Consider the following 12,052-nt stretch of genomic DNA (forward strand, 5'->3'; position numbering starts at 1 on the left):
TTTTTTGAGACAAAATCTTGCTCTGTCATCCAGGCTGGAGTGCAGTGGCACGATCTAGGCTCACTGCAACCTCCACCTCCCAGGTGCAAGCTATTGTCCTGCCTCAGCCTCCTGAGTAGCTGGGATTACAGGTGCCCACCACCATCCCAGACTATTTTTGTATTTTTAGTAGAGACGAGGTTTCATCACAGTGGCCAGGCTGGTCTCGACCCCCAACCTCAGGTGATCCACCCGCCTCGGCCTCCCAAAGTGATGAGCCACCACAACCAGCTTTTTTTTTTTTTTTTTTTTTTTTTTTTTTGTGAGACGGAGTCTTGCTCTGTTGACCAGGCTAGAGTGCAGTGGAGTAATCTTGGCTCACTGCAATCTCCATCTCCCGGGTTCAAGTGATTCTCCTGCCTCAGCCTCCCAAGTAGCTGGGATTATAGGCACCTGCCACCACGCCTGGATGATTCTTATATTTTCAGTAGAGACAAGGTTTCACCATGTTGGCCAGGCTGGTTTCAAACTCCTGATCTCAAGTGATCCACCTGCCTCAGCCTCCCAAAGTACTGGGATTACAGGTGTGAGCCACTGTGCCTGGCCTAAATGAGAAAATTTTAATATACATAAAGGAAAAGTTGACAATACTAAAGAAAGAGATGAAGATTTTAACACTCTACTCCCATAATTGATTGAACAATCTTTCAAAAAAATCAGTAAAGATACAGAAGATCTTAACAGCATTATTAACTACCTGTCCTAATTGACATTTACAGAACAGTATATTCAACAACTGTATATAAAATATTCTTTTCAAGTATATATGAAACATTCATCCATATAGATAATGTGCTGGACCATAAGGTAAGTCTCAATACATTTCAAAAGACTGAAAACTTTACACAACATGTTCTCAGACCACAATGGATTAAATTAGAAATCAGTATAGTAAGTTACCTACAAAAGCCTCAAATATTTGGAAATTAAACAGTAAAGAAGAAATCACAAGGGAAATTAGAAAACATTTCAAACCAAATAAAGCATAACATATAGAAATTTATGAGATGCAGCTAAAACAGGATTTAGAAAGATATTTATGTGTAAATACTAAAGGAAGAAAGGGTTAAAATCAATTATCTAAATGTCCCCCTTGGCCGGGTACAGGGGCTCACGCCTGTAATCCCAGCACTTTGGGAGGCCAAGGCGGGTGGATCACAAGGTCAGGAGTTCGAGACCAGCCTGGCCAACACAGTGAAACCCTGTCTCCACTAAAAATACAAGAATTAGCCAAGCGTGGTGGCAGGGTGCCTGTAATTCCAGCTCCTCAGGAGGCTAAGGCAGGAGAATCAGTTGGACCCGGGAGGCAGAGGTTGCAGTGAGGCGAGATTGTGCCATTGCACTCCAGCCTGGGCAACAAGAGCAAGACTCCATCTCAAAAAAAAAAAAAAATAATTAAATAATAATAATGAGAGTATTACAAATAACTGTATGCCAATAAATATGACAATTTAGGGTAGATAAACAAATTCCTGAAAAAACAGTTACCAAATCTGACACAAAATAAAACTGGAAATTGAAACAGCCCTATTTAATAAAATAGCCCTATTTTATTCTTATTAGTTGTTATCAAAAACCTCCCAACAGATGGTGAAAGTGTTCTAAAACGGAATTGTGGTGACAGTTGCACAGCCGTATAAATGTCCTGAAACTCACTTACAATAGCTGAATTTTATGAAAGGAAAATTATACTTCAGGCTGGGCACAGTGGCTCACGCCTATAATTCCAACACTTTGGGAGGCCGAGGCGGGTGGATAACCTGAGGTCAGGAGTTTGAGACCAGCCTGGCCAACATGATGAAACCCCACCTCTACTAAAAATACAAAAATTAGTGGTGGCAGGTGCCTGTAATCCCCGCTACTCAGGAGGCTGAGGCAGGAGAATTGCTTGAACTCAGGAGGCAGAGGTTGCAGCAAGCCATGACTGCACCACTGCATTCTAGCCTGGATGACAGAGCGAAACTCCATCTCAAAAGAAACAAAAGGAAATCATCCTTCAATAAAGCTTTTAAAAAATCATACGGAAATCCTTCCAAATTATTTGGCATAGTTCTGCTTTTTTTTCTTTAATATTCTTTGATACAGATGTGCTTTGAGATCATTCCTTGTTCTGCCACTTCATCGTGATCCCATCTTTTTATCACTATGAATGATGTTATAATAAACATCCTTGCGGGGGAACCTTCCCCACAAGGAAAACTCCTAGACCAGACAATTTCACTGGTGAATTATTTCAAACATTTAAAAAAGAAATACTCTTACACATACTTTTTCAGCAAAAAAAAGGAGGAATGAACACTTCCCAACTTGTTCTGTTAGACCTGAAAACCTTTATACCAAAACCTAACAAAAACTTTTTTTTTTTTTTTTTTAAGACAGATTCTCGCTCTGTTGCCCAGGCTGGAGTGCACTGGCGCAACCTCGGCTCACTGCAAACTCCGCCTCAAGGGTTCAAGCCATTCTTGTGCCTCAGCCTCCTGAGTAACTGGGATTACAGGCATGCACTACCATGCCCACCTAATTTTTGTAGTTTTGGTAGAAACAGAGTTTTGCCATGTTGGCCAGGCTAGTCTCAAACTCCTGGCCTTAAGTGATCCACCTACCTCAGCCTCTCAAAGTGCTGGGAATACAGGTGTGAGCCACTGCGCCCAGCCGCAAAACCTAATAAAGACTTTTTTCTTTTTCTTTTTTTGAGACAGGGTCTCACTCCATGGCCCAGGCTGGAGTGCAGTAGTGTAATCACTGCTTACTGCAGCCTTGACCTCCTGATCTTAAGCCATCCTCCCAAGTGGCTGGGACCACAGGTGCCTGCCACCATGCCCAGCTGTTTTTTATTTGTAGAAACAAGGTCTCGTCTTGTCCAGGCTGGCCTCAAACTCCTGGGCTTAAGCCATCCTCCCACCTCAGCCTCCCAATGTGCTGGGATTAAAGGTATGAGATGCCTCACCTAACTCCCTAACAAAGACTTTTATATAATCAGAAAAGTATAGGCCAAGCATGGTAGCTCACGCCTGTAATCCTAGCGCTTTGGGAGGCCAAGTCTGGTGAATTGCCTGAGGTCAGGAGTTCAAGACCAGCCTGGCCAACGTGGCAAAACCACATCTCTACTAAAAATACAAAAATTAGCCAGGCATGGTGGCACGCGCCTGTAATCCCAGCTACTTGGGAGGCTGAAGCAGAATTGCTTGAGGCGGAGGTTGCAGTGAGCCGAGATCACGCCACCACACTCCAGCCTGTGCAGCACAGCGAGACTCCATCACGAAAAAAAAAAAGTATCCCTTATGAGTACAAATACAAAAATACTTGACAAAATACTATCAAATCCAGCAATATGTAAAACTGATCGTATGTTATGACTAAGTGGGGAATCCCAGCTATACTGGGAATGCAAGATTGAGTTATTATTAAAAAATGAATCAATGTTATCCACCATAATAAAAGAAAAAGGAAAAAATAATAATGCCAAAAAGTCATTTGACAGAATTCGATACCAATTCAGGACAAAAACTCTCAGCAAGCTATTCATGAAAGGGAACTCTGTCAATTTGATAAAAGACATATACAGCTAACATCATGCTTCTAATGTTGAAATGCTGAACACTTCCCCGCTACTTGCATTCAATATTGTACTGGAAATCTGAGCTAGTGGGAAAGGCTAGAAAAAAAGTCATGGGCCGGGCACAGTGGCTCACGCCTGTAATCCCAGCACTCTGGGAGGCCAAGGTGGGCAGATCACAAAGTCAGGAGTTCGAGACCAGCCTGGCCAATACGGTTAAGCCCCGTCTCTACTTAAAAGACAAAAATTAGCCAGGTGTGGTGGCAGGTGCCTGTAGTCCCAGCTACTTGGGAGGCTGAGGCAGGAGAATCACTTGAATCCGGGAGGCGGAGGTTGCAGTGAGCTGAGATCGCGCCACTGCACTCCAGCCTGGGCAACAGAGCAAAACTCCGTCTCAAAAAAAAAGTCATCAACATTGGGAAAGAAGAGTAAAACTGTCTCTACTTGCAGGTGACATATTTCTTTAAGTAAAAAATCCCAAGAAAGCAACCAAAACATACTAGAACAAAAAAAAAATAAGTGAATCCTGAGAAATTTCTCAAAATACAAAGTAAACAAGAATTAATTGCATTTCTACATACTTATGGCTAACAATGGGAAATAAATGTTTAAAATATCCTTTTATAATAATGTTATAAAACATAAAACACTTAGATATAAATTTAACAAAAGACACGTAAGACCTTTTCAGTGAAACTACAAAACAGCTGAAACCGTCCAGGCAAGGTGGCTCACACCTGTAATCTGAACACTTTGGGAGGCCAAGGTGGGCGGATCACCTGGGGTCAGGAGTTCGAGACCAGCCTGGCCAACATGACAAAACCCTGTCTCTACTAAACATACAAAAATTAGCTGGGCATGATGACACATGCCTGTAATCCCAGCTACTCGGCAGGCTGAGGCAGGAGAATCTCTAGAACCTGTGAACCTGGAAGGCAGAGGTTGCAGTGAGCTGAGATCATACCATTGCACTCCAGCCTGGGCAACAAGAGCAAAACTCCGTCTCAAAAACAAAAACAAAAACAAAACATAGCTGAAACTAAAGCAAACTGAAATAAATGGAGAGATGGTTATACCATGTTTATTAATTGCAAAGTTCAATATTGCTAAGACATGCATTCTCTCCCAAATTGAACAATAGATTCAATACAATCTGATTCATAATCTCAATAGGTTTTTTTTCGTTGTTTTTCTTTTTTGAGACAGTCTCACTCTGTCGCCCAGGCTGGAATGCAGTGCCGCGATCTCCACTCACTGCAAGCTCCACCTCCCGGGTTCACTCCATTCTCCTGCCTCAGCCTCCCGAGTAGCTGGGACTATAGGCGCCCGCCACCACACCCGGCTAATTTTCTGTATTTTTAGTAGAGATGGGGTTTCATCGTGTTAGCCAGGATGGTCTTGACCTCCTGACCTCATGATCTGCCCGCCTTGGCCTCCCAAAGTGCTGGGATTATAGGCATGAGCCACCGCACCCACATTTTTTTTTTTTTTTTTGAGACAGGTTCTCACTCTGTCACCCAGGTTGGAGTGCAGCTGCATGATCTTGGCTCACTGAAGCCTCCACCTCCCAGGCTCAAGCAATCCTCCCACCTCAGCCTCCCAAGCAGCTGCGACTACAGGTATGTGCCACTACACCTGGCTAATTTTTGTTATTTTCAGTCGAGATGAGGTTTCACCATGTTTTCCAGGCTGGTCTTGAACTCCTGGGCTCAAGTGATCAGCCCACCTTCAGCCTCCTAAAGTGCTGGGATTACAGGCGTTGAGATACTGTGCCTGGCTGGTTTTATTTTTTAATAGAATTGATGAGCTATATTCCTAGAATCCTCACAGAAAAAAAAAATTGAGCTGATTCTAAAATGTATGTGGATGTACGGAGGACCTAGAGTAGGCAAAACTGTCTTTAAAAAGATGAAGAGGCCGGGCATGGTAACTCATGCCTGTAATCCCAGCACTTTGGGAGGACGAGGCAGGTGGATCACCTGAGGTCAAGAGTTTGAGACCAGCCCGGCCAACATGGTGAAACCCTGTCTCGACTAAAGATACAAAAATTAGCCAGGTGTGGTGGTGGGCCCCTGTAATCCCAGCTACTCAGGAGGCTGAGGCAGGAGAATTGCTTGAAACCAGGAGGCGGAGGTTGCAGTGAGCCGAGATTACACCATTGCACTCCAGCCTGCGTGACAGAATGAGAATCTGTCTCAAAAAAAAAAAAAAAAAAAGAAGAAAGACTTTTAGTATCTGACTTCAAAACTTACTGTTGAGCTACATTAATCAAAACAGTATGGTATTGGCATAATGACAGTCAGAGAGAGCAATGAAACAGAATAGAGAGTCCAAAACAGACCTATACTTTTACAGTCAATTAGCTTTTGACAAAATAATCCACTGAAGGCAAGGAAAGTCTTTTTTTAACAAATGATGCTGGAACAACTGGATATTCATTTGGGGGAAAAAACTGATGCTTGATCCCTACCGCTCACCATTCACAAAAATTAATTTAAGATGGATTGGCCGGGCACAGTGGCTCACGCCTGTAATCCCAGCACTTTGGGAGGCCAAGGCGGGTGGATCGCAAGGTCAGGAGATCGAGACCATCCTGGCTAACACGGTGAAACCCCGTCTCTATTAAAAATACAAAAAATTAGCCAGGCGTGGTAGTGGGCGCCTGTGGTCCCAGCTACTCGGGAGGCTGAGGCAGGAGAATGGAGTGAACCCGGGAGGCAGAGCTTGCAGCGAGCGGAGATAGCGCCACTGCAGTCCAGCCTGGGTGACAGAGCGAGACTCCATCTCAAAAAAAAAAAAAAAAAAACATAGATCACAGACCTAAATGTAAAAAGTTAAAATGATAAGGTTTTTAGAAGAAAATACAGGAGAATATATTCACAACCTAGAAGTAGGCAAAAATTTCTTCTAAGACAGAAAACAAAAAATAATAACCACAAAAAAACTCCATAAATTGGACTTCACTGACATTAAAAAACTTCAGCACATGGAAAGATGCCATAAAGAAAATGGATAGGCAAACCACAGACTTGGAGAAACTACCTGCAAAACATATTTGATAAAAGACTTCTATACAGAATATATAAAGAACTCCTAAATTCAATAAAAAGGCAAACAGCCTAATTTTTAAAATTATTTTTTCTTTTTTTCTCCCTTAGGATGGCTTGTTTCTTAAGGTCTAAATTTTTAAAGGGGCAAAAACTTGGATAGGCAATTCATAAATGAAGATACATGAATGGCCAATAAGTACATGATCAAGTAAGTGTTTATCATTAGTCATCGGGGAAGTAGAAACTAAAACTACCATGAGATAATTCCACACAATCACCAGAATGGCTTAAACTTAAAAGAATAACAACATCAAATGCTGGTGGGAATATGGAGCAACTGGAACTTTCATTCTTTGCCGGTGGTAATATAAAAAGCTACAGGCTGGGCATGGTGGCTCACGCCTGTAATCCCAACACTTTCGGAGGTCGAAGTGGGTGGATCACAAGGTCAGGAGATCGAGACCATCCTGGCTAACATGGTGAAACCCCATCTCTACTAAAAAATACAAAAAAAAAAAAAAAATTAGCCAGGCGTGGTGGCAGGCGCCTGTAGTCCCAGCTACTCAAGAGGCTGAGGCAAGAGAATGGCGTGAACCCAGGAGTCGGACCTTGCAGTGAGCTGAGATAACCAGCCTGGGCAACAGAGCGAGACTCTGTTTCAAATAAATAAATAAATAAAATAAAATAAAATAAAATAATAAAAAGTTACAATCACTTTGAGAAAAGGCTTGTCAGTTTCTTATAAAGTTAAACATATACCTACCCTTTGACCCAGTGATTCTGTTTCTAGGTAACTGCCTAAGAAAAAATGAAAACATACAAAAAATTAGCTGGGTGTGATGGTGCATGCCTGTAATCCCAGCTACTCTGGAGGCTGAGGCAGGAGAATCACTTGAACCCAGGAGGCGGAGGTTGTGGTGAGCTGAGATCATGCCAATGCCCTCCAGCCTGGGTAACAAGAGCGAAACTCCGTCTCAAAAAAAAAAAAAGAAAGAAAGAAAAAATGAAAACATATATGCACAAGTAGAATTTCTATATTTCTTTTGTTGTTTTTCTGAGACAGGGTCTTGCTCTGTCACCTAGGCTGGAGTGCAGTGGTGTGATCATGGCTCATTGCAGCCTCAACTTCCTAGGCTCAAGCAATGCTCCCATCACAGCTTCTCAAGTAGCTAGGACTACAGGAGTGAGCCACTATGCCCTGGTCTTTTTTTTTTTTTTTTTTTGTAGAGGAAAAAAAAAGATAGTAAAAGTCTTTCTTCATACGACATACAGACCAGGCTATATGTCATCCAGCCTGGTCTCAAACTTCTGGGCTCAAGCAATCCTCACGCCTCAGCCTCCCAAAGTGCTGGGATTACAGAAGCAAGCCACCACACCCAGCCTAAGAAGTTGAATTTCATAAGCAGCTTTATTCATCGTAGCCCAAAACTGGAAACTATCAAAAAGTCCATTAACAGGAAAATGGATAAAGAAATTGTGTTGTAGTCACAGATTGTAATGAATGTTGCTCAGCATTAAAGAGGCATAAACTGGCCAGGTGCAGTTGCTCACACCTATAATCCCAGCACTTTGGGAGGCTGAAGCGGGTGGATCACCTGAGGTCAGGAGTTCAAGACCAGCCTGTCCAGTGAAACCCCGTCACTACTAAAAATATAACAATTAGCTGGGTGTGGCGGCACAGGCCTGTAGTCCCAGCTACTCGGGAGACTGAGGCAGGAGAACTGCTTGAACCTGGAAGGCAGAGGTTGCAGTGGGCTGAGATTGTGCCACTGCACTCCAGTCTGGGCAACAGAGCAAGACTCCGTCTCAAAAAAAAAAAAAAGAGATAAACTACTGAACAACAGTAATGATGAATCTCAAAGACATGAAGCTGAGTTAAAGGAGGTGGACACAAGAGCACATACTAGTGATTGCCTGGGATGGCAGCAGGAAACTGAAAAGGAACAAGGAAGAACTTTCTAGGGTTACAGTAATGTTCTACATCTCGATTACATGAGAATATCCATTTGCCAAAATTGTACAGATAAACAATGTGCACTTCAAGGTATACAAATTTTGACTTTAAAAAACTGTATAACGTCATAGATTGCAAGTTTGTGTCCTCTAAAATTCATACGTTGAAACCCTAAACCCCTAATGGGATGATATGAGGAGGTGGGGCTTTTGAGAGGTAATTAGAGCACATGGCATTAGTGGCTCTAAGAAGAAATGCCAGAAAGACGCTAGAGAACATGCGTCCTCTCTCTCTCTCTGCTATCTGTCATTTGAGGACAAAGCAAGAAGAGGGCCACCTGCAAATCCTAAAGCAAGCCCTCGCCAGATACCAGACCTGTCTGCCAGCATCTTAATCTTGCACTTATCACCCTCCAGAACTGTAAGAAATAAATGTCTGCTGTTTAAGCCACACAGAATACAGTATAATTTGTTATAGCAGCCCAAGTAGAGGAAGGACACTGGGTGGAGGTATAGATTAAATAAAAATAGCAGGGATGTTGATTCTGGCTGCTGGATACCTAGGGCTACTGTTCATTTTGTATATGCTTGAGGTTTTTCATATTATACTCTTTTAAGTAAAAAAAAAAAAGGCTTTTAGGAGACTAATAAATTCCTTGCCTTTGTTTCTATTTATAACCTTACACAGCAGACTTTTTGTTTTTGTAAAAGTAATTTGAGGACTGCTTAGAGGTGTGACTTGAGAAAAACCATGTACTACATCTAGACCTGACGTTGGCATCAGCGTCTGCAGCTGGGAAGAACAGTGGGAAGATCACCAGCTCAGGACCTACACAGACCTGGGCTCAGACTCGGCTCCACGACTTGCAGGTTGGGTAGCAACGGGCCAGGTGGGGAACTTGATCTCTCTGAATTTCAATTCCCTAGTCTGAAAGATGTAACAATGCATCTTCCTCCCAGGGCCGCAGTGAGGATTCAATGACGCATGCATATAATTCACCTAGTACTGTTCATGACACCAGATATGTAGTGAACAACTGCGGTAATCTTACTATTATTATCTCACGTCCATCTCCAAAATAGTCTTCAAGCTCTGCTAACTTGTATTATCTGTTATGGAAAAACTGATTTAAATAGCAAGTTGCTTTATTACGGTGTGCCAGCACAGCACTAAGTGCTTCATCTGCATTATTTAATTTGACCCTCACAACAATCTTATGGGGTAGATACTGTGGTTATCCCCATTGTATAAAGAAAGAAACAGAGGCACGGAGAACTTATGGAATTGTCCAAGATCGCATTAACTGAAGTGGAAGAGCTGCTAGTTCTGACCTTTAGAGTCAAAGCTAGTAACCCTACACTGAACCCCAGGTTTAGCAGACTTGTGCCAATGTCACTGCCTCGGGGCACAAAGGGAGATCCTACAAATACCAAGAGTAGGGATTTTTTTTAAGAGACTCACTCCATTTCTTCTATTTCTATAGGAAAAATATAGACTAAAAGAATAGCAAAAGAGAACCGTTTTTTGTTGTTGTTGTTGTTTGAGACAGGGTCTTGCTCTGTCACCCAGGCTGGAGTGCAGTGGCACAATCATGGCTCACTGCAACCTCAACCTCAACCTCCAGGACTCAGGCGATCCCCCCACGTCACCCTCCTGAGTAGCTAGAACTACAGGCACCACCACTATGCCCAGCTAATTTTTTTATTTCTTTTTTTGGTAGAGCGGGGGTTTTGCCATGTTGCCCAGGCTGGTCTTGAACTTCCAGGCTCAACTGATCTGCCCACCTTGGCCTCCCAAAGTGCTGGGATTACAGGTGTGAGAGCCACTGTGCCCAAAGAGAGCCTATTCTTAATTGTGTACTTTTGGCGAGTATTGGTGGAGGAAAATTCTGAGGATATACCAGAAAAGATACAAAACGACTCAGTTCTGTTGAGGCCTCAGGCAACTAACTAACTTTCTTATCCCTAAGTCCTTGAGTGACTCAAAAGGCAAACAATGCTCAGGAGTGAAAGTGCCCTCCCTCCCTGCCACAGTACTAATCCATTATGTGTATTTTTTTTACCTTTCTTTAACTTCATATTAACTAAGATTACTGCAAAAGCCATCTGTTTCTATTTGAAATAAAGCAGAGGAAAGGAGCAGAAGTAATACTGGAGGGGGTAGGGGTCAGAGGTTCCAAATACCAACCTCATGCTGCCCAAGTGACTCAGTGTGACTTTCTGCTACTAATGCTTCACATTCCTCACACCACCCACACAACTGTGCAAGGTGACTCTGAGGATTCATTTATATAATGATAAGCAAGCAGAAACGGATTTTTGCGTGTGTGCGGTTACCTAACGGACATGGTTTCCTGGTGGTGAGGCACATCCTGGATCTGCTTTCTGCCAAATCCCTCACACACCAAAAGTGCCTGGTCCAGCGGAATTTTGGCTTCCTTGTCAAAGAAGGCAGAGTGAGACAGGATCTCACTCTGTCGCCCAGGCTGGAGTTCAGTGGCACAAACACAACTCATTGCAGCATCACCTTCCTGGATTCAAGAGATCCTCCCACTTCAGCCTCCCAAGTAGATGGGACCACAGGCACACACTATCGTGCCCGGCTGATTTTTAAAATTTTTTTGTGGAGACAGAGTTTCTCTTTGTTGCCCGGGCTGGTCTCAAACTCCTGGGCTCAAGCGATTCTCCCACCTAGGCCCTCCAACGTGCTGGGATTACAAGGCATGAGCCACCATGCTGGGCCAACCTGTGGGATGTGTTCTAATCAACTGCTTTTGAAGTTAAAGGCAAAGAACACAAATTGTTTCTGAAATACAACGAATGATTATGCATACAGTAAGGAAGGCCATCATCCACTGCACATTTGCCATGTGCCCCGCCTTGTTAGTTTTCTGTTCATTCCTTTGCTTAATCGTCAAGCACTATGACAAGGAAACCAAGATTCAGGTGGACCAGGCACTTTCGGTGTGTGAGGAATCCGGCAGATGGCAGACCCAGGATGTGCTTCATCACCGGGAAACCACGTCCGTTATGTAACCACACAATCTTCCCAGGGCCTGAGGAGGCATGAGAAGGAACTTCAATAAACTGAGTGTTCTTCACCCGCCAGAGAACTGCTCCTTAGAACATTCTAAACTTATTTGATAGAGGCTGGACCCAGGACTGTAATCCTAGCACTTTGGGAGGCCAAGGCAAGTGGATCGCTTTGAGCTCAGGAGTTCAAGACCAGCCGCAATATGGCGAGACCCTGTCTCTACAAAAATACAAAAATTAGGCTGGACATGGTGGCTCACACCTGTAATCCCTGCACTTTGGGAGGCCAAGGTGGGCAGATCACTTGAGGTCAGGAGTCTGAGACCAGCCGGGCCAACATGGTGAAACCCCATCTCTACTAAAAATACAAAAATTAGCCAAGTGCTGTGACGCATGCCTGTAGTCCCAGATACTCGGGAGG

General features: G+C 43.4%; 1 protein-coding gene across 13 annotated transcripts in view; it reads right to left on the bottom strand.

Annotated features, from left to right (window-relative positions):
* Positions 1-12,052, bottom strand: part of MOK (MOK protein kinase) — an 89,288-nt gene that overhangs the window by 51,961 nt on the left and 25,275 nt on the right. Inside the window, exon 3 of one of the 13 annotated variants that reach the window (XM_054530568.2) lies at positions 7,409-7,443. The exons of the other annotated variants lie outside the window; for them this stretch is intronic. The gene's annotated coding sequence lies outside the window, so the exon portion shown is untranslated. The remainder of the gene's footprint in view (positions 1-7,408; positions 7,444-12,052) is intronic. 13 annotated transcript variants of the gene reach the window in all.

This window comes from Pongo abelii, chromosome 15 (assembly GCF_028885655.2).
Source record: "Pongo abelii isolate AG06213 chromosome 15, NHGRI_mPonAbe1-v2.0_pri, whole genome shotgun sequence".
NCBI classification, from domain to species: domain Eukaryota; kingdom Metazoa; phylum Chordata; class Mammalia; order Primates; family Hominidae; genus Pongo; species Pongo abelii.